Here is a 24,698-nt window from a genome sequence, read left to right on the forward strand (position 1 = left end):
GGAGGAATTCAGTGTGTAGAAGCAATAAGGGCTGGTCCGGGCTTCCTCCTGGGGGGCAAAGCCAAACGGCCAAGGCCGAAAGAAGGGCAGGGGCTGCCTTGTGTGGAGAGGGCCGGCACCGGCCCCAGGACGTGGAAGGGGTGGCCGCGCTAGCGTGGGGCGAGGCGGGTGCCGGCAGGGGTGGGGAGCCCCGGGGGCCGGGGCGGGGCGGGGCGGCCGCGGCGGGCCGGGCTGGGGGCGGGCCGGGGCGGGGCGGGCCGGGGCGGGGCTCCGGGGCCGTCTCGCAGGCTGCGGCGGCCGCGGGAGAGGCGTCCACAGCGGCGGCGGCTGGGGCAGCGGCTGACGCGCGGCCAAGCAGGGCGGCGGCGAGCCCGGGTGAGCGCGGCGGGGACGCGGCGGGGACGCGGCGGGGAGCACGGGTGGGGGTCGGCGGGGAAGGGGGTTCGGGAGGCGCCGGGAGAACCGTGCCATCCTTCCCCGGCCCCCGATGCCCCTGCAGCCTTCAGGGGAGGGAGGGAGGGAGAGCCGAGAACCCAGTCCTTCAGCCCTTCTCCTGCGATCGCCGTCCAGATGTCCGTCTGTGCGCCCGTTGCCCTGCTCTCCGGGACTGCCTCCTGCTTGTGTTCTAGATCACCCCCCTCACCCCTCAACCGCTCAATCCCCGGCCCCCAGCCAGGTATCATCAGCTCCAGAGCCATTCTTCCAGGAGACCCCATCCTTCTGCTTCCCTCTTCCCACCACCAGAGGCCCGGGCTCCCCATCTTTCTCTACAGCCTGAGAGGCAAGGATGACCGCTTCCCCAGTGCCTGCATACCTGGACTTTTCTGCTGCCACCTGGCCCAAATGTTCTTAGCCAGCCAGCACACTGCTGTGCCTAGGACCCAGGCCTCCTCTCTAGATCACTTCCTTCTCCTCAGAATCCCAGGCTGGCAAGAGGGACTTTACAGATCCTGAGCTTTGAGAACAATTTGACCCACTTCCCAAAAGGCTGGTCCCAGGCCAGCCATGCTGTTCGGTGGAGACACCTGTCTTGCTTGCCAGCTGAAGGACCAAGAAGCCTCTGTCAAAATGTGCCAGTGGGTTCCTAGGTCCTTCTCCAAGCTGTTCTGACTTGCTGGCCAGTGTCCCCAGAGACCAGAACCAAGACCTTTGTCATTTAAGACCTCTAGAGGTATTTGCTGACCCCACCCCCAGATCCTCCAAATTCCCCCAGCCGCTGACAGGCCACTGTTCTGGGCTTGGCCTCTTCACCCATGTGCTGGCTTCCCTGCTTGCTCCCCAAGGACTTGGGGCAGAGTAATGGGGCAAGTGTTTGGGGCCTTAGTAGCCCCCACAGCTCTGTGGGCCTCCTGCCTTACTCTGTTGGAAACTTTTCCTCCGGTCTTTCCCCATCACCATCCCTCTGGATAGGGCCTGTGCCATCTGCATATCATTGAGTCCCCAGGGCACAGCAAGCTGGGCTGGGACTGTGAAGGGCTGGGACCCCGTACTGCATGAGGGCCAGCAGGAGGAGGGTGGCAGCCAGCCAGGTCAGGCCGGGCATCTGGGCCTGGGGGCTCAGGCTTTAGGGTGGGTCCTTGGCTTTCCCTTGAGCTCCGAATGGGGTCCCAGGCTGGCTTTGCTGTGAAGAGAGGAGGCAGAACAGGGGCTGTTTTCCCTGCGTGCTTCTGACTGTCTTGTGTTGCTATGGTGACAGTTTTGCCTCTCTTCCTCCTTCTGACTCTTCTGGGAGCTGGTTTTTATTGGTCTGTTGTCCTGTCTTTTATGGCTCTAATTTCTCCTTTCTACTTGGTCTGAAATAAACAGTCATAAACATGGGCACTGGGCCCAGGCTGGGGGCTGGCAGAACTTCACCTCCTTCTGGCCCTGGGCTCCTGTGAGGGGAGAGAGGTGAGGACCCACCCGTCCACACCCCCTCCCGTCTGCATCTCTGGGAAGCGGGCAGCACACAGGGGGTGGCAGACTGCCTCGGTGCTAATACTGGGCTCTGTGTATGGTAAGGGACTCACTGCTGCTGTTCACGACAGCCCCGTGCCGTAGGGGCTGTCCCCACTTTGCAGATGACGAAACTAAGCTCCAGTGAGCTACTGCCCCCAGGTCACACTGGTTTTAGCACTCAGGGATGGAGCTGGCATCGTGAAGCCCATCTCCCTGCCTTCCCACCCTGTGGGCTTCCTGGTCCTGCTCCCCAACCCCCAACTCCCCGGGGCAGCAGAGCAACCCAACCTCCACGTTTTAGAGGTGCTGCGGACTCCCACAGAGGCCGGCTGCCAGGGAGCTCCCTGTCAGGTCCTTTGGTGCACCCTTGACCCCAACTGTTGGAGACCCAAGTTGAGAGGGGAGAGAAGCCACTTGTGACTTCCTGTTTTTGACTCAGACCAAGAAACATTCGGTTTGCTTTTGCTCTCAGAGCCTAGTTGCAACTGGGTAAGTCAGGGGCACGGATAGCCAAGTAAACCCACGCTCCCCACCCCAGCCAGCCCTGGGTGAGGAGTTCAGAGTTCTCCAGGGCCATAGGGTCACCGATTGCCAGCTGTCAGTGACACTCTCCAGAGAAGCTGCCCTGTCTCTTCCTCTCTTCCCTTTTATTTTCCCTTCCTTTCTCACCCCCTCCCCTTTCTCCCTTCACTTTGCCTATGCTCCAGGCTTATTAATAATACTCTGAAGAAGCAAATGGTAACATGAGAAGACTAGGGAATCAGCAGCCTCGTTGTCGAAGTTGGCCCTGGGGGCGTCCGTCACTCCTATGGGCCTCAGTTTCAAATCTTTAAAATGGGGTTTACGCGTCTATCCATGTTAGCTTCCTCTTGAAGGATGGCGTGGAGTAGCCTATAGGGGGTGCTTTGAACAGTCGATAGCCTGAAGCACCTGAATGTCCTCATCCCGTTGGGAAATCCCAGTGTTGGAGACCCCAAACTACTGCCCAGAGATTAGAACTGATCTAGAAAGAATTAAGCCGTGAAATGTCAGGGTTAGAGGCATTCCTTAAAGCCATCTTGTCTGCCCTTGATGTTGCATTCACTTAGTTCACCTACTTGACATTCATTGAGCATCTACTCGGCACCAAATATAATTGTGGGAACTGGGGATTTCAAAAAACATGCACATGATTCCTTTTTTCAAAGAATGTAGTCAGACATGGAAAGAGATCCTTAGGATACAGTCAGAGAGGTGGTGTGACAAAGTCACTGTGATGCAGGGCCCAGAGATGACAATTTGACCAGGTCACCGTTAAGGCTGAATCGGGCATCGTGTGCTTGGCTCCTATTTCATCCTGGTTAAAATCCTTTCTCAGAGGCTGCATGAATTCCCTCACAGGGCAGCGTGGTGATTGGAAAGAAGTGGATTTGGGAGTCAGCTATGAATCCAGACTCTGTAGCTGTAGGATCCTGGACTAGATAACCACACCGAGCCTCAGTTCTTGTATCCGTAAAATGGCAATAACGCTACTTGCCTTCTGAGATGTAAACGATCTTAATGTCTTTATGGGGTCTGGCATGGTGCCCACCTCGTAGTGCACTTGCCAGTATTTAGTCTGATTGATTAGGAAAGAGTTCTCCGGTACTAGGCCTCTGGGTCCTCTTAGCAGAGGTGGGGAGCTCTTTGGACTAATTCTGGCCTTTGGAGATCCACTCATTATCTGGGAAGGTTGCAAATTGCCCATGCTCGGGACCCTCAACTGCTGGTTAATCTTTGAGTTATCTCTCACCAGAGAAATGATCCTTTACCACACGGGGACTCTATGCAAATCCCCAACACTTGTTTTCTCAAGGGGGAACCTATTTGAAATGGCAAAGAACACTCTGAGTTTCAAGGATAAGCTACTATCTGTGAGAGTACTTTGATTTGATAAAGTCCCACGTGTTGATTTTTTCTTTGTTGCCTTTGATTTTGGTGTCAAATCCAAAAATTCATTGCCATGACCAGTGTCAGAGAGCTTATGGCCTGTATTTTCTGGGAGTTTTATGGATTCAGGTTTTACTTTCAAGGTTTTAATCCATTTTGCGCTTATATGTGTGTATGGTGTAAGAAAGGGGTCCAGTTTTCCCAGCACCTTTTATTGAAGAGACCATTTTTCCCTCTTGTGTTTCTTGGCTCCTTTGTCAAAGGATACTTGCAAATGAATGCTTCATGCTTTTTATTCTGGGCATGTGTAGCTTCCTTTTTTTTTTTTTTTTTTTTTTTAAAGTTACCACATATACATTTTCTCAAATCCTCCCCAGAATTCTGTGACATTAGTATTATCGGCCCCTTTTCACAGTTAAGGAAACCGGGAGGGGCAAGGTAACAACACAGAGCCCATCAGCCGGAATTTAAAACTGGGTCCTGCTTGCTCGCTGTTTGTGCGTTGGTATACAGTCTTGTCATTTCGTTGGCTGGTGTGTCAGTGACCTAAAGTAATTGTGTTTGGAGAACAAGGGCAGATTTTAACGGGGAGGACCTGGTCGGTAACTTAGACTCATAGTAAGTATTTAGAGACTTTATTAGAGTTTTGCTCTCAGCGTAGCATTAATGGAGCTCTCTGCAGCTGGTCGAGGCTTCATTCTGAGAGGTGATGAATGGAGGAGGAATCTGACATGTCCAAGTTAAGAGGAAGTGTTCGATGATGCTGAAAGGAGTGTCCTCTGCACACGAACGGGTTACCGGTTTGTCACTGAAATAAATGGGACTGATTGTATAACTGTCATTAGAACCCACCTCTAGGAATAGGAAAGTATTGAGAAGCAATTGTGGAATTACTCACCGCTAGCCTTTCTCAGGAATTCAGAAGCCCGATTTCCCTGGCCTGAGAACCTGTTGTCCCAGAGAATCAGGTGTGAAAATGGTGCCGTGTTCCCCAGCAATGTGTTTACCTGGTCCAGCTTAGCGCTGCGGACAGATGTGCTCCTATTGGCAATTATCTCAGGGCCAGAGTCTGGTGTCTGCTTATTTAATGACTTCACTTTCCAATAAAAATTCTGTATGGTGTAGATAATTAGATCTCTAAAATGAAACCGGGGAAATGGTGTGCCCCCAAAGAATTTAATTGCAGTTTTATGATGGATCAAGCGTAAAGATGAGATCACTCATTCACTTATTTAACAGATACGTACAGGGCAGGCCCTTGCCCTCTGCTGCCAGAGATGGCACGTAGTGATCAGTGTGGCATCATCCCTGCCCGCAGCTGGCTCTCACTCCGTGGGGAAGCAGAGCAGGAGACACATTGCTAAACGCAGCTTGGCATTCGTGTGCCGGAGAAAGAGGGAAATATAATTGTTTTGACTCTTGCTGCAAGGCAGTCCATTTCCGTCCACATGGTATTGTTTGCGGAGCATCTGAAATACACCTGACATGTTGCAGGTTGAGAGGCTTGGGATAGGGAAGCACGGGTGGCGTAGACAGCTGATGACCCGGGCGTGGCTCTCAGCTCTGCTCCTCCCTGCCCGGGTCGGTTTCTCTCTTGGTGACACGGGAAGGTTGGATTTGATGACTTAAGAGGACCCTTCCACATCTAGCTTAATGATCATAATAAGCCCCTGGGCTCCTTTTCCTGAGTGATGGGGAAGGAAGCAAGGCTGGCAGCCTTAGTCAGCAAGGCTGCCGAGGCAGAGCTGGTGTGTTTTCAAATAATCCTCTCAAGGAGCAAAGAAACCTTGCTCTCCCTCACAGAAAGGGAACCATGTTCTGATCGAGCATCAGGGAAATAAGTCAAAGCCAGTGATGACAGGGAGAGACAAAAGGGTTGCAGATACTCAGCAGAGGTGGGGAGCAGAGTCACCAGCTTCCTCCCACATTCCAGGGTCTCTGCTGACATGGGTATGGAGGGCTTGGCTTCACAGATGCCTTGGTTACTGCAATTGTCTTAAGTTAACGTTTTTCAAAAAATAATTTGGTTCGATGATTCCCAGGCCTTAGAATAAATGAAAATGCACAATCATTTTAGGATGGTGAGGAACAGAGGGAAACACACAACTTCGTCAACGCTCCATCAAGTTCCGTCCTTCCCGCTGACCAAACATAGGCCCTTCCAGGGGCAACCATGGGGCTGGGTCCCAGTAGCCTAGAATAGGGTGGCAGCATGTTGTGGCCAGGGGGCGAACTAACAGGGAGTCAGAGAAGACCCGGGGTCTTCCACCCACACTGCCCATTCCCTAGCAGCCTAAATTCTCATCTTCTGAGTCTTGTGGTCCCTTCGGTAACACGTGGGCCGTGGCAGCTTCTGAACCATGTAGATATTGTCAGCAGGAATCATGAGCACTTATTGTCACTTTTAGTCATCTTTTGATGAGCTTTGGAAACAGATAGCCCCATTCTGGGTGGAGAAATTGAAATGGAGAGGTGCTAAGGAACTTGCAGAATGCCATTTCATTCAGGAAGGTTGCGGGCTGGCGCCTAAAGCCACACCTGTGTGCCTGCAAAGCCTGGGCTCTCTCCACCACCCGTAGGACAAATGAGAACCGTGCATGTGTGAGGAGTGTGGAATTAAAAAGATGTGTCTTGGGGAAAATCCTCATCTCAAAGAGCTAGATGGGCCTCCCTCCACACCTTGAAATTGGCAAAAAAAAAAAAAAAAGAGGAAAGAAAATATAGCTGTGTTTTCAGTGCTTCCCTGTGACCGGCATCTCGGCATTGGACTGACGTCCTTGGAGGGTGTCCTTTGCTTAGCCCACTTCATCAGAGAATGCCATCCAGCAGTAATGAGCTGAGCCTCTGGTGTGTGCAGCATATGGCCTTGCTGAGCTGTGGAGCCCACCCAATTGAGGCAGGTTGTGTATAACTTATTTTTCAGACTTCTCCCTGAGACAGCTGGAGGTCATGGGAGCACAAGAAAACCGTGGACTGAGCTTGCAGAATGACAGATTCACATGTCGTCAAAACAAGAATGACACCTTTGGTCTACTTCCTCTATTTTACAAACACTGAGGTCAAGAGAAAGACATAGATAGATAGATAGATGATAGATAGATAGGGAACCCATATCAGAGACTTTTCCAAGGCTGGGACCAGAATTCAGCCTTGTGAAAGCTACAAGCAGACTGTAACTCTCTGAGATGTCTAGGGGTGAAATATACACATGGAAGTTCTGTGCGAATATCCCTGGGGCTACAGGGCGAGTGTGCACCTGGAAACAAACAAACCTGGGTTGAAATCCTGGCTCTTCCTCTAGGCAGATTCCTTAGACTTGCTAAATTTTGTAATTTATGAACTGAAGTTAATGATATTTGTGTCTCAGGAATATTGGAAAGAAGAAATTAATTAGCCATGTGTCAGCCTCCTTTTTTTGCCTGGTCTTTGAAGAAAATTTGAAAAATTTTTTGCTCCTTCTTTTAGGCTCCTCTTTATTTGTTGTGTGGGGTAGAAAGTGACACGGGGCTTCCCTTTTCTTTGATGGACATATTCCTGAATTGCCCCTCGACAAAGCCCCCAGATCCACTCCTCTGAGCTTATATTTCTAGCTGTGAGTCTTCATATTATACTTGAATCGAACCTGGCTGTATTGTTTGCTGGAGCATTACAAGTGTTGAACTTAATCTATAATCTGTCTCCCTACCCTTAGTCTTTTTCTTATCTTGTAAGTGTGCATATGTGTGTTTTCTTTCTGAAGTGTTGAGGTTTCAAATCTGGGCCCTTGGGTACCTTCAGATGTAATGAATAAGGTTGCAAGATTGACATTCCCTTATTTGCAAGTCCCAAATCCAAAATGCTCTGAAAAGTTAAAGTGTTGTTTTTCATAACTCATTTGAAGTCAAAAGCTGGCCTGATCGTACGTGAGACTCTTCATGGGTTTCATTTATACCACTCTCGGTGAATAAGTTTTTCATTAGAAGGATGAGTGTCCGGGAGCCTGCCAGGGTATACATAACATAGTACATGCACTGTATTATTGTTCTAAAATCTGAAAGGTTCTGAATTTAGAAGTACATCTAAGGAAAGAATATCAAAGAAGGGTTTGTGGACCTCTTATTCATAAACCCAAAAGAACACGTAGCTTCCCTGGAGAGAGAGAGAGAGAGAGAGAGAGAACGAGCGAAGGAGGGGGAGGGACAGAGGACAGAGGATGAGAGAGAATCCCAAGCAGGCTCTTCACTGTCCCTGCAGAGCCCAATGTGGGGCTCGATCTCGTGAACCGTGAGATCATGACCCGAGCCAAAATCAAGTCAGACACTTAACTGACTGAGCCACCCAGGCGCCCCTCAAGTGTCCTGCCTTTGATACTAGATGGTTTGGTGACACGGCTCATCTGGTGCTCGTCAAAAGCCTTAATGCGTATTTTGTATGTGACATGTATTATATACTGTATTCCTACAATACAGTAAGCTAGAGAAAGGAAAATGTTAAGAAAAATCATAAGGAAGAGAAAATAGATTTACGCTACTGTCCTGCATTTATTGAAAAAATCTGTGGGTCAGTGGACCATGTTTTTCAAGGGTCAACCGTAATAGGAAATAAATGACCATTCTTGGCACAAACACAAAACAACAGCAGCAGCAATAACAACAAAAATTTTGAAGAATAGGTTCCAGAGTTTCAATGGGACGAAGTAAGTTTTTAAAAAAATTCCATAGGACTAAAAATAAGCTGGGAATTTTTGGTCTAGTGTGGCTTCTAGGCAAGTTTCATCATTGGCCGTTGGAGGAAGGTAGAAGGGAGTTTTTAAATCTTACTCATCATTTCAGCCATATGAGAGGGAACCGGGGCCTGGCCAGGGAGCATGGGGAAGTGAAAGCGGTAACCAGAGCGTGAGAAGGTCTCGCTTCTTATCTTGGGTCTGCTTTTGACTTGTTGAGTCAGCTTGGGCATGTTGCTTCCCTTCTCTGGGCACCAGGAACTCTATTTCTAAGTAAATTAAGTCTTTCTTCCCCCGCTGTGAAGGGCTAGGGTGGAGGTGGGGGCCCCCATCAGAGTGAAAAGCGCTGAGCGGCTTGCTGGCTGTGTTCTTGAAGCTTCAGTCCTCCGTAGGGCCTCCGTGCAGGCCAGGGGGAGGCAAGAGGCTTCCCTGCCCCGTGCGTCGGTTTCCTCCGGCTGTTCCTTTACTTCTCACAACTCCGATCTTCCGGTTCGGGGGTGGGGGCTGGTTTGTGTGGGATCCACCTGCACTGATGCCCAGCGAGGGCTCACTCAATGCTTGAGCATGCGCGGCAGGTGACCGATGCCCTGCTGGAGGTGGCCATCCCAGCAGCTGCTCTCGTGACTGGGGTTGTAGTGAAGGTCATGGCTAGGCATTCTTGAAGCGGTGTTGGGAAGGAGAGTGAAAATTCCCTGTTGTAGAGCATGGAACCAGGGGAGGTCTACCCAAGGAACTGAAATAGTGTGCACCTTTGTGGGCTAAATATGGATTATAGAACATGGAGGTACAGGGCTTTGGGGACCAACCTTATTCTCTCTCTCCTTCTCTATTTCTTTGCCCTTTAAGTTTACAGTTGATGTATCATACCTCTGGCTTTTGCCAGGTTGAATGTTTCGCATGTCCTCCTGGATCTCACGACGTATAAGAAATCGGTCGCTCTGCTCCTATCTGAGCACCCACCCTGATCATCCAGGAGATTCTCACTTGGCAGTATTTCATGATAGGAACCAGGGGCCTGACTGTGGACAGGGGGTTTCCACAACGGAGAAGTGACCTTGAGTTTTAGGATCCTGAGGCCCTTCAGTTTGCAGACTGTGGGAGCCACTGGGGAGTGGTGAACATGGTCAACACTGGGGCACCCTGGTCCTGAAGTTCCCCAGGGTACTTCCTGGGGTTGGCTGGTCCTCGTAAATTTGAGAGGCCTGGACTCCTGTGTGTGTGTGTGTGTATGTGTGTGTGCAAGATGGGGAGTCCCTTCAACTTCAGGGAGGTGTTACCAAGGCCAGAGCCTTGCCAGGTGCTCTCTGAGCAAGGCTCCCCCTCAGCTTGAACCCTGGTTTTTGTGTAGCTCACTAAGGAACTGACCGCTGAGGGGCTCCCATGGGGCTAGGGGGCCTTTTGTGTTTCAAGGACCGGGGACCACCACTGAGATAGGCAATTCTGACGTTCCCTGGCAAGAAGCAACCAGATCACATTTTTTTAGGGAGAAATGTCTAACTCTTTTGCTTTGGAAACACAGGACCCTGTCAAATCTTACTCTGGACATATTTGAAAACACTCAAATCATTTGAGCATACTACTTTAAAAACAAAAATAAATGGAAGAAGAGCCTAATATAGGTTTGAAAAAAAATAAAGGACTAGGAAAATATTCAGTTTTATTTACTAACTGGTTGGGGGACGTAGGAAAAGGTTATGAAAGAGAAAGAGAAGAGAAGGAGAAAGAGAAACCCCGAAGAGACACTGTGGCAGCTGCCTCTGCCCAGGAAACATGGTTTTCTGGTCCCCTCGTTGAAGGAAAACAGCGTCGGGAGCCCGGAGGTGAGGGCAGAGAAAGAGCTAGGAGCTAGGAAGGGAGCTAGGAATCCTTGCTCAGTTTTGCTTCCTACGCTTCCAAGGAGCAGGGAGACCTAGTGGGATATGGAGGGAGCACTGCCTGGGGAGTCTCTGGAGAACTGAGTTTCCCCCTGGATTCCAGTCCCTCTTTAAAGAGTGGGTTTCACTGGATGAAGTGTAAAGCGAATCCTGGGTCTGGGTCGATGAGGGAAGCCTGGCTCTGGATTCCCGGGCTCAAGGCTGCCTCTGGGAGAGGGAGAGGGTTGTGTAAGCGTGTGCCCGATGAATGGAGTGCTATGTGCACATCTCTTATTTTTTCCTCCTTTCAAACACTGTGTCAAGACTCCACCCCCTGCTTCCCTTTTACACTGTTCACTGGGTAACCTGCTAGTGAGGTTGTGGCTTGTATAAATTTATCTGTTCAGCCTCAACCTCAGGAAATACTTTGAGTAGCTCATATAAACAAAAATAGCTATGGTATGTTTGATATTTCATGGTATATGCAACATGAATTATTTTTTCTGCCTAGTGATATACAGGTTACCCAGGACCGACATGGCCCCTCATTGTTCAAAGTACACTCAAATTTTCATTTATATTAGTAGAAATTAATTATGCTTTTCAACATGCATTTTGCACCTATTAATTCTATTTTGTTCATCTGTTTATATACATTTTTCACCTTATAGACAACCTTGCAAGGTAGATATATTTATTTCTCTCTCTCTCTCTCTTTTTGAGTTTATGTGTTTATTTGGGGAGGGGGGCAGAGAGAGAGAGAGAGGGAGAGAGAGAATCCTAGGCAAAGCAGGCTCTGTGCTGTTTCCATGGGGCTTGAACTCATAAACTTCAGAGATCGTGACCTGAGCCAAAATCAAGAGTCAGACACTTAACCAACTGAGCCGCGGAGGTGCCCCTATTTCTGTTTTGAAAATAAAGACAATCAAGTCAAGAGAGGGTTTTTTTCCCTTTAACGTTTATTCATTTTTGAGAGACAGAGAGACAGAGCACAAGTGGGAGGGGGCAGAGAGAGAGGGAGACACAGGATCTGAAGCAGGCTCCAGACTCTCAGCCCAGAGCCTGAAGCGGGGCTCAAACCCATAAACCATAAACCGTGAGGTCATGACCTGAGCTGAAGCTGGACTCTTAACCAACTGAGCCACCCAGGCGCCCCAGCAAAAGAGTTTTAAAAACTCGCTTTAAGACACAGGATTGAAAATGGGGCACCAGGATTTTGGCTCAAATCTGCCTGGCTCTCAAAGTCCTACACTTTCCCACACCACATAGTTCACACTGCTTCCAGGCCACAATCTTATTTTTTTAAGAAAATACAATTTTTTCCCCTGCCATGACTCTACTTAAGCCCCAGAAAATACACTCAGTTGGAGTTCTTTGCCTTTTTCCAGAAAGGAGTCCCATGGATCTCCCTACTTTCATGTAAACTGCGTGCAAATACTGTATTTCCATACAGAAAACTTTTACTGTGCACTTTCAAAGTGGCAGACACTGTTCTAGAAACTTTTACATGTCGCTTAGTAGGAGAAGATGTGGGCTTCATTTTATGGCGAAACGAAGGCTCAGAGAGATGCAGTTATTTGCATAAAGGCAAGTAGCATATGAAAAGTGATTTGCTTTTTGAATTAACAATTTAGAATATAGTTCTATAGCGTGCTGGGGGCTTTGCTTTTGGCCTAGGACCAAAGTACCCCTTGTTGAAAACAGGATCAAGTTCAGCCGACCCACCTAGCTCTCACCCTCATTGTGCCTGGCTTCTTCAGTCTCTGTCTGCTGTGGTTAGAACTTGATTTGGTGGTTGTGGAGAAAGGCATGGTTCCTCTTGTCTCTTCCCATGTTGCATTAGCCTGTGCCATCCGTAGCTCATTTTAGTTAGTCTGAACTGTTTTAGTTTCATTGCTCATCAGAGACTTGCCAATATAATGCATTAGCTTCATGTTACAGAGGAGAAAGTGGTAATATGATTTACCCAAGATCACGCATGGGCTAGGCGTTCTCTTTTCTAAATGCTTTGTATTAACCCAAAAGGTCCTTTAAGATTTAGTACCCTTTTCTGGATACATCCCCCAACTCCCCACCAAGTCCATCCATCCATCCATCTATCCATCCATCCATCTATCCATTATCCATCCATCCATTATCCATCCATCCATCCCTCCATCATCCATCCATCCATCATCCATCCACCCATCCATCTATCCATCCATCTATCCATCATCCATCCATCCATCATCCACCCATCCATCTATCCATCATCCGTCCATCATCCATCCATCCATCCATCCATCCATCCATCCATCCACTTATTCAATGAACATTTATTGGGAACTCACAGGGAGTTGGTGACCTCTCCTCTGTGTCAATTTCGGGAGATGCACAGTGAAGCAGTCAAAATTTGCCCCATGAAGCTTTATTCTATTGGGGAAAGGTGGGCCATAAGCATGTCAACAAGTAAAATGATTATGTTAGATGTCATATATTCCATGAAGAGAAATGGAGTAGAGATGGTATACAGAGTGAGGAGAGAGTGGGGGAATTCAGGGGAAGAGTTGCTACTTGGACTTGGGGGGGTCAGCGAAGTCCTCACAAAGGGTGAGATGAGGGAGGGTCTGTAGGAAGTGAGAGAATGAACCACGTAGCTTTCCAACGAAAGCATGCTCCGGGAAGAGAGTGAGCAGGGTAGTCGTGCCCAGCCCGTTGAAGGAGCCACAAGAAGACCGGGGTCTGTAGCAGAGTGACAGGTGGGCAGTGGCCGGCAGAGAGGTTGGGGAGACAGCCTGGAGCTGGCCTGTGATTTCAGTGCTCGCCTGGTGTTCCCTCTGACCGCGAGCCTTCACGGTATTTTTATGAACACCTTGTCCCCTGACCCGTCCCCACACTGGCCTGTGCACCCTGGAGGGAAGGCCGCTTATCCACAGTTTTCACGTCCCAAGCCCTCAGCACAGGCCTAGGGGAGAGGAAGAGGGCAGTGTTTATAACACTGCTCCTTTTCTTCTTTTTTTAAGGCCAAGTGTTCTAATTAAAGATTATTTGTGATCCTTTTGATTAAAAAAAAAAGGTTATTTTGAAGGAATGCCGCTTCTAAACTCCAATTAGGCAGTTCCTTTTTGGACAGCCATCAAACGGATGGGCTTGCTAGGGAGACAGTAAGGTGCCAGGAAAAAGCTGGAAGTGAAAGTTGCAGAGAGGAGGGGGGGTTCACTGGAGTCAGGAGGAAGAGGGCCTCACCAGAAATCCCCAGGGATTAGCAGGATGGCCCAGTTCCCTGCTAGGGACTGATGTTTACAAAAAGTGACCACCGGCTAGAACAGGAGCCTTAAGAAACCCTCAAAGCGTGTCAGTAGACCTGCCAGGACTTTCCACTCACCACTTCGCTCTCTTAGAGGATTGCTGGGGCGAGGACCGGGCAAGCCTCAACTCTGGAGACCTTTCTGGAGAGAAAAGAGCATTTTCCCCGGTAGGGAGTTTCCCCTCACAGAGTGGAACACCGGTCTCTGAGAGGCTTGGGCTGCTTCTGAGGTGGGGAAAGAACGTGTGAAGTGCCTATGGGCTAAGGGAAGAGGGCCAGGCAGAAGCACGGGGCCTCCAGTGACTGCCAGCATGAGGGGCTGCCCATGGCTGTCTGCTCCTGCCTTCAGAAACTGCTCCCGGTTGCAACCCTGCATCTTCAGGGCAAAGGAGACTTACAGCAACTTGGCCCAATCATAGCACTTGGTAAAAGTGGCCCAGTAGGGTCAGAGTAAGGGGGTCTGGGGCAGTGGGATTGAAACCAGACGTCCTAAACTCCGTGGGTAGCCATTGGGGGATGTCAACAAGGCAGTGATGAAATTGGATTTTCAACCAGATGTACGTGTGTGCCAACGTGTGTATGCCATTGACATAGCTGTGAGCTGCAGAGCGTTCATTCATGAGAGTTGGGAAGGACAGTAATTCCTTCATAGCCGGCCTGTCAGGTGGCGGGTTTGCTTAAAAACAAGAAAAGTTGGAGGAAGAATAGTTTGTCTTGCAATTGTTCGACAATGTTTTTTTGTTTTTGTTTGGTTTTGGTTTTGGTTTGTTTTTGTTTTGTTTTGTTTTTGTTTTTTTGAGAAAGGACTGTGGACAAACACTGTGCTGGGTGCTTGTGTAGATAGATCAGCCTGGCCCTCATAGAGCCTGCATTCTACGGGGACTTCTAGAAGAGCTTTATTCAGGGCGTTTGAGATGAGCTCACTTGAATGTCCTGGCTTCAGATGCATGTTGCAAATGTTTAAAAGTGGGGAATGGGGCCCCTGGGTGGCCCAGCTGGTTGAGCGTTTCAGTTTGGCTCAGGTCACAATCTTACAGTTCGTGGGTTCGAGCCCCACATTGGGCTTGCCTCTGTCAGCGTGGAGCCCACTTCATTCGGATCCTCTGTCCCCCTCTCTCTCTTCTGCTCCCCTGCTTGTTCACTCTCTCTCTCTCTCTCTCTCTCAAAAATAAACATTTTTTAAAAACTTAAAAAAAATAAAAGTAGGGGAATAAAAATTCACAGTACGTGACATTGAAAGAATGGGGAGTCAGTTCTGTACACACCAATGACCTGTTTAAAACAAGTCACAACCTTGCCAGGCTCTCGCCGGTGGAGTTGACCTTCTGTCCTGGTAATGCTCCCTCTTGGGGTTATTATGAACATAACACACTTTGAAAAGAAGTTAAAAAGCTCTCTACAAATTTCAAAGTGTTACTGACATGCCTGGTAAGCGACCTCCATTAGCAAGGTGGTACCAGGTGAGAGGTTTGGATGAAATCTAAAGTTCGCTCACAACTCAATCGTTAGAAGCTTTGCTTCTCCTGGTATGTCTCCGGCTGCCCGTGTGGGCTTTCTCCCAGCGTCCGGAATGGCTTTTCCTGACATTATATCAGTGTCTGGTTTCTGCAGCTCAACGCAAAACTTTTTTTTAAAAACAGGCACACGTAGATGTGCACCTAAATGCTATGGGGCTGATTGTATTTTTGGTGCATATTACACTAAAGAAAAAAAAGGCCAGAATGTCGCTCAGGATATGAAAAGCCTTGGGTGCTGTATGAAAATAGCATCTGTGGGCAGAGAGCGGGGAGGGACGTGTCAGAAGTCAGCCTCGCTTGGGTCAAGGGTAGGAAACCAACAGTGTGAATGAAAAGCGACATGCAGGGTGCCAACCCTCTCAGACCCCCAAATATAGCTGTTGGAAACTGAGCTTTCTGGTGAAGAGATTAGCTGTTAAAGAATACTTTCCATATATGTCAGTACGCCGGGATGGCGCGTGTAAAGCCGGCCCGAAATGTGTCTAAATCAATAATTAGGGTGACTCACTCACTCCCGTTGAAAGGAGCTTTTTTAAAAAGTGAAAATAAGAGGGAAAGGAGAGAATAAAGCAAAGACAAAGAACAATAGGTTTGGGTTTAAAACAATAGGAACAAGAAAACTGAATTAGTCACTCCGAACAGATCCTGTGAGCCTCTGTCCTGAGTTACTACCTCCCTGACCAGGTGTTAAGGTCAGGGTGTCTTTCTGGCCCGATTTCCTGGTGAAATGACACACTGTTCCCAGTGCTGGCTTCAGGCATGTGATGGGCATCCTGGGGCTACATGACACGTAGCTGCTGCGAGGCCACTCTGGAAGCTCACGAAGCCTTGCCATGGCCGGAGAAGAATAGCTATTGTCCCTGAAAAGTTTCAGTGGTGCCCCTCAGCCATGGAGCAGAAGAGCTGAGGCTAGCCCCCGCTCAGTTCAAGCAGATGAGAGCTCCGCCCTCGGGTTCCATGTTTCTCGCACTGCCTGTCTCTTGCTCTTCGGCTAGATCATCCCCGATGCCAGGAAATGGCCCGGAGACCAGGGAAACCTGCGTGGTTTGTTGGTCTTTTAATCAACGTGTAGTTTGTGAAAGAGATTTTTACCCTAATGGTGTGTCAGCCTTGTTTTTAATCACACTGGGCTAGAATAATGCCTCTGGTTTTGTGTCCATTATTTTCCTCTCTCTGCTCTTCGATTCTCCCCCATCACTTAACCACGCTTAGGTCTTGGGGCCCTCATCCACAAAATGGACATAATTCCTTTTGCTGTCCTTAACCTAATACCGGTGAATGTGACATGATTTTATATGCCATAATGTGGTGTATCAGCCAGGTTTGTGGCGGTAAGAAACAGTCCTAAAATTTCAGTGGTTGGTAGCAACAAGCGTCTCTCTTGTGCCACACGTCAGGGGCTACAGGCTGGTTCCGTGGCATCGCTCGACATTTCTCTGTCTGCCACCCGGACCGACAGGGCAGGCACTTCTGGGGATGCGTCATGGTCATCACGGGGAAGACAGTGAGCAAAAAGTGGCAGAAGCTTGACATGCTTCTTGAAGCTTCTGCTTTATTCCGCTTACATTCCCTTTGCTAAACAGGGCGAGTGGCCAAGTCCTCTGTCAACTGTGCCTCCCTCCCGTGGGAGGGGACTAGTACACGCAAGTCACACGGCAACCAGAAAGGCAATATAATCTTTTTACAGTTGAGAAAATCATGCCGCCTAACCCATGCCTCGTAAACCTATTAAACAACATGGGAATGTCAGATTCTTAGGAAAATAGGATTGAGCCTCTATTTCCTGTTGATATTTTAGTGAACTGAAATACCGCGACCTAGCCAACATTCAGTTGCACCAGGAGATAGCAGCTCCAGGGTGGAAGAAATTTTGTATCGTTTACCCCCATGTGCTCGGGGTAAAGCCTCACACCTAAAGCCTCACACCTTGCCCGGAAAATAATAGGTAACCGGTACAGACCGGGTGTTCTGGATAACTGCGTGAGGTCACAGCTGCTCTAATTCTCTGGGAACTCAAAAGCCAAATATAATTAAAGTTTCCACAGTCTGTTTAAGATGAGAAGATCTGGCAAAGCACGGATTGTAACTGTGCACTAGATAAACAGGTTTATCAGTGTATTTCTTAAATGCAAGCATAATCACATCTCTGAAGCCTTTTACTCCTTTAGGTTGGAACTCATGCCATTACATCGGAGAACTCTCGGGCACACATAGCTCAGGGTCCCCAGCATTGTTGACCTACTGTCCTTGTCAGGGACAGTAATAATAGTGCTGTTGACCACTGTGGTGTCTTTGGGGCTTTCCAAAGCACATGTGATTATTCCTGTCTTTTGTTGTTGTCCTTACCCTATCTTGCCGGTAGTCTCCTAAATATAGAGAAGAAAACGAAGACCCCGAGATGTGAGGGCAGGGCAAGAGGCTGTGCAGAGGGCACGGACCACTTGCTTTATTCACCAGCTGTGTGAGCTTGGGCTGGTTACTCAACCTCTCTGTGTCTTATTGTTCACATCTGCAAAGTAAGGATAATAATAGCATCTTCCTCCTGGGGTGCTGGGCGGAGCTAATGGGGTGATATATGTGAAGGGTTTGGAGCCATGCTTGTCAATAGTGAGTGCAGGACATTCATGATCCATTTTGATGAGTAGCTCTGTCCAGTCTCGGCCCCAAAGGGAGAGCCAAAGCAGAAACGAGGTCTTGGATTGAGGCTGGGATGTGGGACCCCATGGACGGAGGGACTGAGATGGGCGGTGAGGAAGGGAGGGTCCTGCCTCAGATGTGGCCACGCTCCTGTCTTGAACAATCTCATGACACGGTGCAGAGACTGGAAAACTCTTCAGGTCTGGGGCCTTCACCACTGTTGTACCTGAGCCTGGGCGGTCAGGGAGACCCTCTAGGCTTCCTGTTTGGGCAGGACTTCTGGTCAGTTCGGGCTGTGGGCCTCAAATCGCTGTGAGGGTGACTCGGGCCGAGAGCTTTCCGAAACAATGTTCATTTGAGGCACAAGGAACTTCCACAGGGACACTGTTCATCTTTGTCTCGGGTCTGGGTCAAGCAGTGCCTGCTTGTCGGTGGAAGGCGTGGGGCCCAGCTGGAGAAACGCTCAGAGCCCGTTTCAGGTGAGGGGGCTCCATATAAATGCAGGCAGGTGCTCCTTATCCCATTGCCCCACACAGTAGGAGCCACATCCCACACACAGGAGATTGCAAACCGTCATCATCTTTCCCCCTAAGACCTTGAGTAGACAATGTTCTTGAAATTTATTTATTTTTGATAGAGAGCGAGAGAGAGAGCACAAGTGGGGGAGGGAAGGAGACACAGAATCCGAAGCGGGCTCCAGGCTCCGAGCTGTCAGCACAGAGCCCGACACGGGGCTCGAACTCACAAACCGCGAGATCATGACCCGAGCCGAAGTCAGCCGCTTAACCGACTGAGCCACCCAGGCGCCCCTTGAGTAGACAATGTTCTAAGAGGCCAGCGTGAACTGTATTACGAAACTTGAAAAAAATGCAGTGTCATCCTGCTTTTTATTCTGTAATTGAGATCCACCTGTCTCTAACATGTTGAATTTAAACGATTTCATCCTGAGGGTCCAGAAATTTCGGAATCCGTTTCAATATGTAACCCTTTGGTCACCAGGATTCACAGGTATTAGCCAGAGAAAACAGCTCGTTTAGAAGGCTGTGTTTTAGGAGTAACGGGAAAATAGAGGCCTTAGTTACAACGCGATCATTTTTCCCTTCCGTGAGCATGAGTGGGGTAGGACATTCTACGTGCAGCTCCGATGTGTGTCGTTCAAGGGTCACGGCCCTGATTTTCAGGTTGGTTCCCCCCTACGCTGTCTCCCTTACTCTTCACGGCAGCTGTGGAAATTATACCTTATTATTTATGCCCGTTTTATGGAAGAGGGAACTGAAGTCCAGGGGCTCGTGTGAGCAGTTGGGCTCCGGTTACAATAGCTGATGAATGGAGGGGCCACGACTTCTGGCCAGATCCCGGAAGCCGATCTGATCTGGAGTGTGTGCCCTCGGCCCCGCGGGGGGGTAGCCGTCGACTGCGTGAGGATCACCTCAAGCTTTCTGCGGGCACTTCGGCCCTAGCTGCTTGGGCCAAAGTGAGCGAGGATTTGTTTATAAAAACCTTTATGGTGTGGCTTAAAGCGTGTATGTGAGGGTGGTTTTGACGATTAGGAGAGGCGGTCACCTGTGCAGAGGGCCTTCTCTGCAACGCTGCGGTGGTGGGGGAGGGAGAAGAACTCAGGGTGGTCGAGCCTGGTGGGTGAGCTCTTCCCATGAGCACCCTGTCCTCAGCCTCTCCCCGAGACTGGATGTTTTCCCTTTGTACTTCTGCTCGCGTGCATTGGCAACGGGACCGTGCTGACCGAGCCAGGTTCGTTCATTCATTTATTCCCTAATTCCGTCGGAAATATTTACCGAGCACCTATTATCTCCCTGCCGCTGAAGACAATGAAACCCCAGGTTTTGTCTATTACGCACGCACACACCCACACCCCGACACACGCGCACTCTGGTAGGCTGTGGTGAGCGCTACGGGAAGAAATGGAGCTGGGTGGTCGGTGGGGGGGGGGGGGGGGGGAGGGCAGAGTGAACGAGGTTGGCTTCTATATGCGTGATTCGGAGAAGGCGGTCTGATGAGCAGGCTCCCGAAAGGAGGGGGGAGATGAGCCTTGTCAGCGTTTGCAGGGAGAGGTGGACTGGACCAGGCAGAAGGAAAAGACAGAGGATATTTTACCGATTCAGAGACAGGAGGAGAAGGCGGGCAGGATGTGGGGGGACTAAATGAAGCAGGAGTGGTCGAGGGGGGAGGTGGAAGTCGCGCAGGACCTGTAGGGCCTTGTGGAATGGGTTTGTAACAGGGAGAACGGAAACCAACATTTACTGAGCACCCGTTGTGCACTCAGCTCTGAGCCGGGTCTAATTTTATTACAAAGATTATTGTAATAACTCTGCAAGAGAAGCTGAGAAAGCTGAGGTGCTGGTCTGCAGTCAGGTCGCTCATAAGTCCTTTGGATTTCAAAATTTATTTAAAAAATAAATTAAAAAAAAATTTTTTTTAATGTGTTCTTCGTTTTGGAGAGACAGCATGAGCAGGAGGAGGGCAGAGAGAGAGGGGGACAGAGGACCCGAAGCGGGCTCTGAGCCGCCAGCAGCGAGCCGGATGCAGGGCTCAGACTCACAAACCAGGAGATCGTGAGCTGAGCCGAAGTCTGACGCTCAACCCACTGAGCCACCCAGGCGCCCCCGGCTCGCTTCAAAGTTAGACATCTCTTAATTAAAATTGACCCTTAAACAAAGTGGGAGTTAGAAGCCCCCACCCCCTGAGGAGTTTGTGTCCCTGTATAACTTTAGACTCCCCCAAAACTTAACTACAAATAGCTTACCATTGACTGGAAGCCCTACCAATAACACAAGCAGTCAACGCCTATTTTGTATGTTATGCTTTATATATCATATTCTTCCAACAGGGTGAGCTAGAAAAAAAAAGATGCTATTGAGAAAATACACGTACAGTACGGTGCTGTAACAAAATCCACATATACGTGGGTTTGCCCAGTTCAGACCCATGTTGTTCCATTGACTGTATTTAAGTGTTTCTGCTTCATATCAACCCTGATGATACAGGAAGGCTCAATTTCTCCTCTCTAACTTGCATGAACTGAGTTAATGGCTGTAATGCATCTTTTGGAAGGGAGATTATATCAGATGTGGTTTCATAGCTTGAGCAAATTAACACCTCCCCTGTCACCTGGTATGGATTAGTGTGTTTCCAGAGAAACAGGACCAACAGAAGGTACACACGCATACCCAGGAGTCCAAGGTCTGCACTGGGCAAGCTGGAAACCCCGCAGAGCTGATGGTGTGGTTCTAGTCCAAGTACAAAGACCTGAGAACCAGGAGAGATGATGGAGCTTCTGGAAAGCAGGAGACCAATGTGCTAGCTCCAAGACCGTTGGAGAGTACAAGTTCTATCTTACCCTGCCCTGTGTTCTATTCAGGCCTTTAAGGGGTTGGATGAGGCCCACCCACATTTGCTTTGCTCAGCTGACCGATTCACATGTTCGTCTCATGCAGAGACGTCCTCAAAGATACACTCAGAATAATGTTTAACCAGGTATTTGGGCACCCCATGTCCCGCCAAGTTGACACATGGTACCAGCCATCACAGAGGCCATTTTGATAAATATAAATACAAATAAAGAAACTTGAAAGCTGCAGTGAGGAGGCTTCAGTAGTGGACGTGCCTTCTTTGGTCTTGCAGGGAGGCCTGGCCTCACTTGCCGGGGCCAGGCCCCCCTTGCACGGATCAGTTTCTCTCGATTCCTAAGACTGCTTTTAGCCACTTCCGGGGTCCTGCATTTTCGGGAAAATTTTCAAGCTCCGCTTGCTAGGTTGATCAGACGGTCAAGATTCTCTGAGATCATCTGGAATAAGGGTTTTCTAAAATGGTCCATGTCATGGTCACACGGAAAATGGTACCATTTGTACAGCACACAGAGGAAATGGATGAAGCTGCTTGTGGCCACAGGAGAGTGGCCTGGGGTGGGGGGCGCTGGCCACCTGGAGCTCACCAGCTGTCTCCCACGGCTGTGGGCATACATTAGCCCATCTTTGCCACATGGTTGAGAAAAGTCTGATTTAGACCAAGCCGTCTATTTTACAGATGGGGATACTGATGCCCAGAGAGGGGAAAAGCCAGAGTTAGCTGGTTACTCCTTGAGACCTCCCTACGCACTGCTGCTCGCACTGCATGGCCTCAAACTTCTGAACTGTTCCTAATCATTTGTCACAAATTGTCAGAGACAAAGGACTTGTGTATGTGTGTGCACATGTGTACACACACATGACCTCTTCCCGACTAGGTTATAAACGACCTAGGGACAAGGTCTTTGTCATGTTCTCTTTCTTTTCCTATCCCCTCCAAACTAGCAAGCGTAATGGCTTGGAGTTTTCTGTCTTAAAGTATCAATGAATAATCATCCATAACCTTTAAAATAAACCGTGGCATGTGGCTACATCAAGTGTCTGTTCTTCCAGGAAGCGTTCTCTGATGTCCCTGGCTGTAAACAACATCTGCTTTGTTTGACCTTCCAGAGCAGTCTTTCTGTGACATCTTAGAGCTCTAACTAGTCTCTACCTTATATTGGAGTCAGAGGTGAATGGATTCCATCTTCCTTTCCAATCATACAGACACTTGGAGAGGAGAGGATTCATGTAACAGCGTGGCATTCGATTCAGAGTCAGCGTATTTTGAGGAGGGCCTATTACCTATCAGACACTGCACAAAGTCTCATCACAGGTGCTCATTTCGACTTCGGCAGGCCTGTGGGGTGGACGCGGCAATTTTTTATGCTTCATTGTATGAGACAAGGAAACTGACGCTTAAAGAGCAGAGGTGCCCATTCAAGACGGTTTTAGTTGAGGTCAAGACTTCTGACCCAAGTCCCATACCCTTTGCACCGGCCCAGGATACATCCTTCAGACCTTAGCTTTTTGTCAAATAAATATACAAGCCAAGAAGAAGTGAGCTAATGAACTTAGAGGCTGATAGATGCTGAACATAAGTCGTGTGATTTTTGCTACTGGTCATAAAGGTGCCCTGGTACTGGCGACAAACGAAAAGAATGTTTGTTCTCATGGGTATGTTCTCCTTATTTTCCCGTGTCCCCGGGGAACGTCTGCAAGTTCTATTGAAATGTGACTTTTGGATGCAAGAATGCCTTGCCCCCCTGATTTCTACCACAGTGAAAACTGGAATTTATACCATTTCATTTTGATGTTAATTGATTTCCTTGATAAGTCCTGCATTTATGAGAGAAATCCAATCGGCTGCTGGTCTCTGGGAGGCCTGGTGGCTGCAGCTTGCGTGTGTGTGTGTGCACGTGTGTGTGCGGGTGGCAGGGCAGTGAATGTCCTGCTTTGGGTTTCTGCTCTACTTTCTTATTTTCCATAGAACTAATCGCCCCCTTCCATGGTAAAGACCCCCACAAGTAGAACAGAGCATGTGCAGCAATGTGGGATCCATCTTATGTGTGATTATCTAAGTGTGGCCTCCAAGGAACTTGCTTCTCCAGCCCGATTCATTCCTGACTCTAATCAGACCCCAAAGTCCCTAATCATGCTTCTGAGTTTGGAAATGGCAAGTCTCTTCACAAACGTCTGCTTGGGGAAGAAAACATGCTTATAGGAAGCTTTTCACAGAGAGCAGTGGTTAAGCCACAGCACCCGCTTGACAGATGCCTCTCGAATAGCGTGATAAGCTACATCTCACTGGGGGATGTGGCAGGCAGCTCCCATAGAAGAAATGGTCATCCGAGGTCAAATCAGTGAGATCAACCTTCAAAGGGTCTTGCAAATCCTCACCACAGCCTGTGAAGATGTCCTTTCTCTAGATGTTTGCATCACTGAGACCTCTGTGACTCACCCCGTCCACTATAGCGGCTGGTCCTAGCGCAGGGCCTTTCTGGTTCCCATCACCGCTCTGTGGAGCAGGTGCACAGGCAGCCAGGTCCAGTGTTCCACTTTGCCCTGTGCCCGCTCACTACCCTGGGTCAGATCACAGCAGCAGAGCAGAGAGCGCTGAGGTGCTGGCACACAGACTCAGCAAGAGGGACCTATGACAGTGCCCTTCACCACTTCCTGTCCTGCAGGCAGGTGAACTTGACTTTTAGGCATCACGTCCGTCAAATGTCTACTGGGAGCTGGCCACGGTGTTAGGCGCTGAGGGCAAGTGAGGGCTAATGCATTTTCTGCCTTGAGGACAAGTCTGGTGGAGAGTTGTTTCTCAGAATATATTCTTTTTTAAAAATTTTTTTTCAACGTTTTTTTTATTTATTTATTTATTTTTGGGACAGAGAGAGACAGAGCATGAACGGGGGAGGGGCAGAGAGAGAGGGAGACACAGAATCGGAAACAGGCTCCAGGCTCCAAGCCATCAGCCCAGAGCCTGACGAGGGGCTCGAACTCACGGACCGTGAGATCGTGACCTGGCTGAAGTCGGACGCTTAACCGACTGCGCCACCCAGGCGCCCCTCTCAGAATATATTCTTATATTGTGGAACTGGTCCGGGCAGGAGACAGTCAGAAGGCATTTATTCATGTCTTCGTTAATCGAACAAGTACGTTGAAAACACTATTCCTGGTGGGCACTGAGGGAATGACAGGGAGCAAGACTGACATGGGCCTGGTCCTGAAAACATATTTATAGGGCATCGAATTGTGGGCAAATACAGAAGAGCCAAGAACACTATCTTTGTCATATCTTGGTGGGGGGGGGATATATAAAAAATGTATAATCTAAATAAAATTGCAGAGGGATGTTTATACACAATTATTTACCAACTTCGGTGTGTTTCATTTCAGTTTGACTATATATATATATATATATATATATATATATATACACACATATATATATTTAAGTTTATTTGTTTATTTTGAGAGAGAGAGAGAGAGAGAGAGAGAGAGCGAGCAGAATGA

At 48.9% G+C, this 24,698-nt stretch overlaps 1 protein-coding gene across 6 annotated transcripts in view; it reads left to right on the top strand.

The window, feature by feature from the left end:
- Positions 1-259: 259 nt before the first annotated feature.
- The window catches only part of CYRIA (CYFIP related Rac1 interactor A), a 106,652-nt gene continuing 82,213 nt past the window's right edge, over positions 260-24,698 (top strand). For 3 of the 6 annotated variants that reach the window (XM_053891137.1, XM_053891141.1, XM_053891138.1), the window contains exon 1: positions 260-375. The gene's annotated coding sequence lies outside the window, so the exon portion shown is untranslated. The remainder of the gene's footprint in view (positions 376-24,698) is intronic. The other 3 variants (XM_053891139.1, XM_053891140.1, XM_053891142.1) reach the window with 3 other exon arrangements.

Source organism: Panthera pardus, unplaced genomic scaffold (genome assembly GCF_024362965.1).
Source record: "Panthera pardus isolate Hobbes unplaced genomic scaffold, ASM2436296v1 HiC_scaffold_26, whole genome shotgun sequence".
Classification (NCBI taxonomy): Eukaryota; Metazoa; Chordata; class Mammalia; order Carnivora; family Felidae; genus Panthera; species Panthera pardus.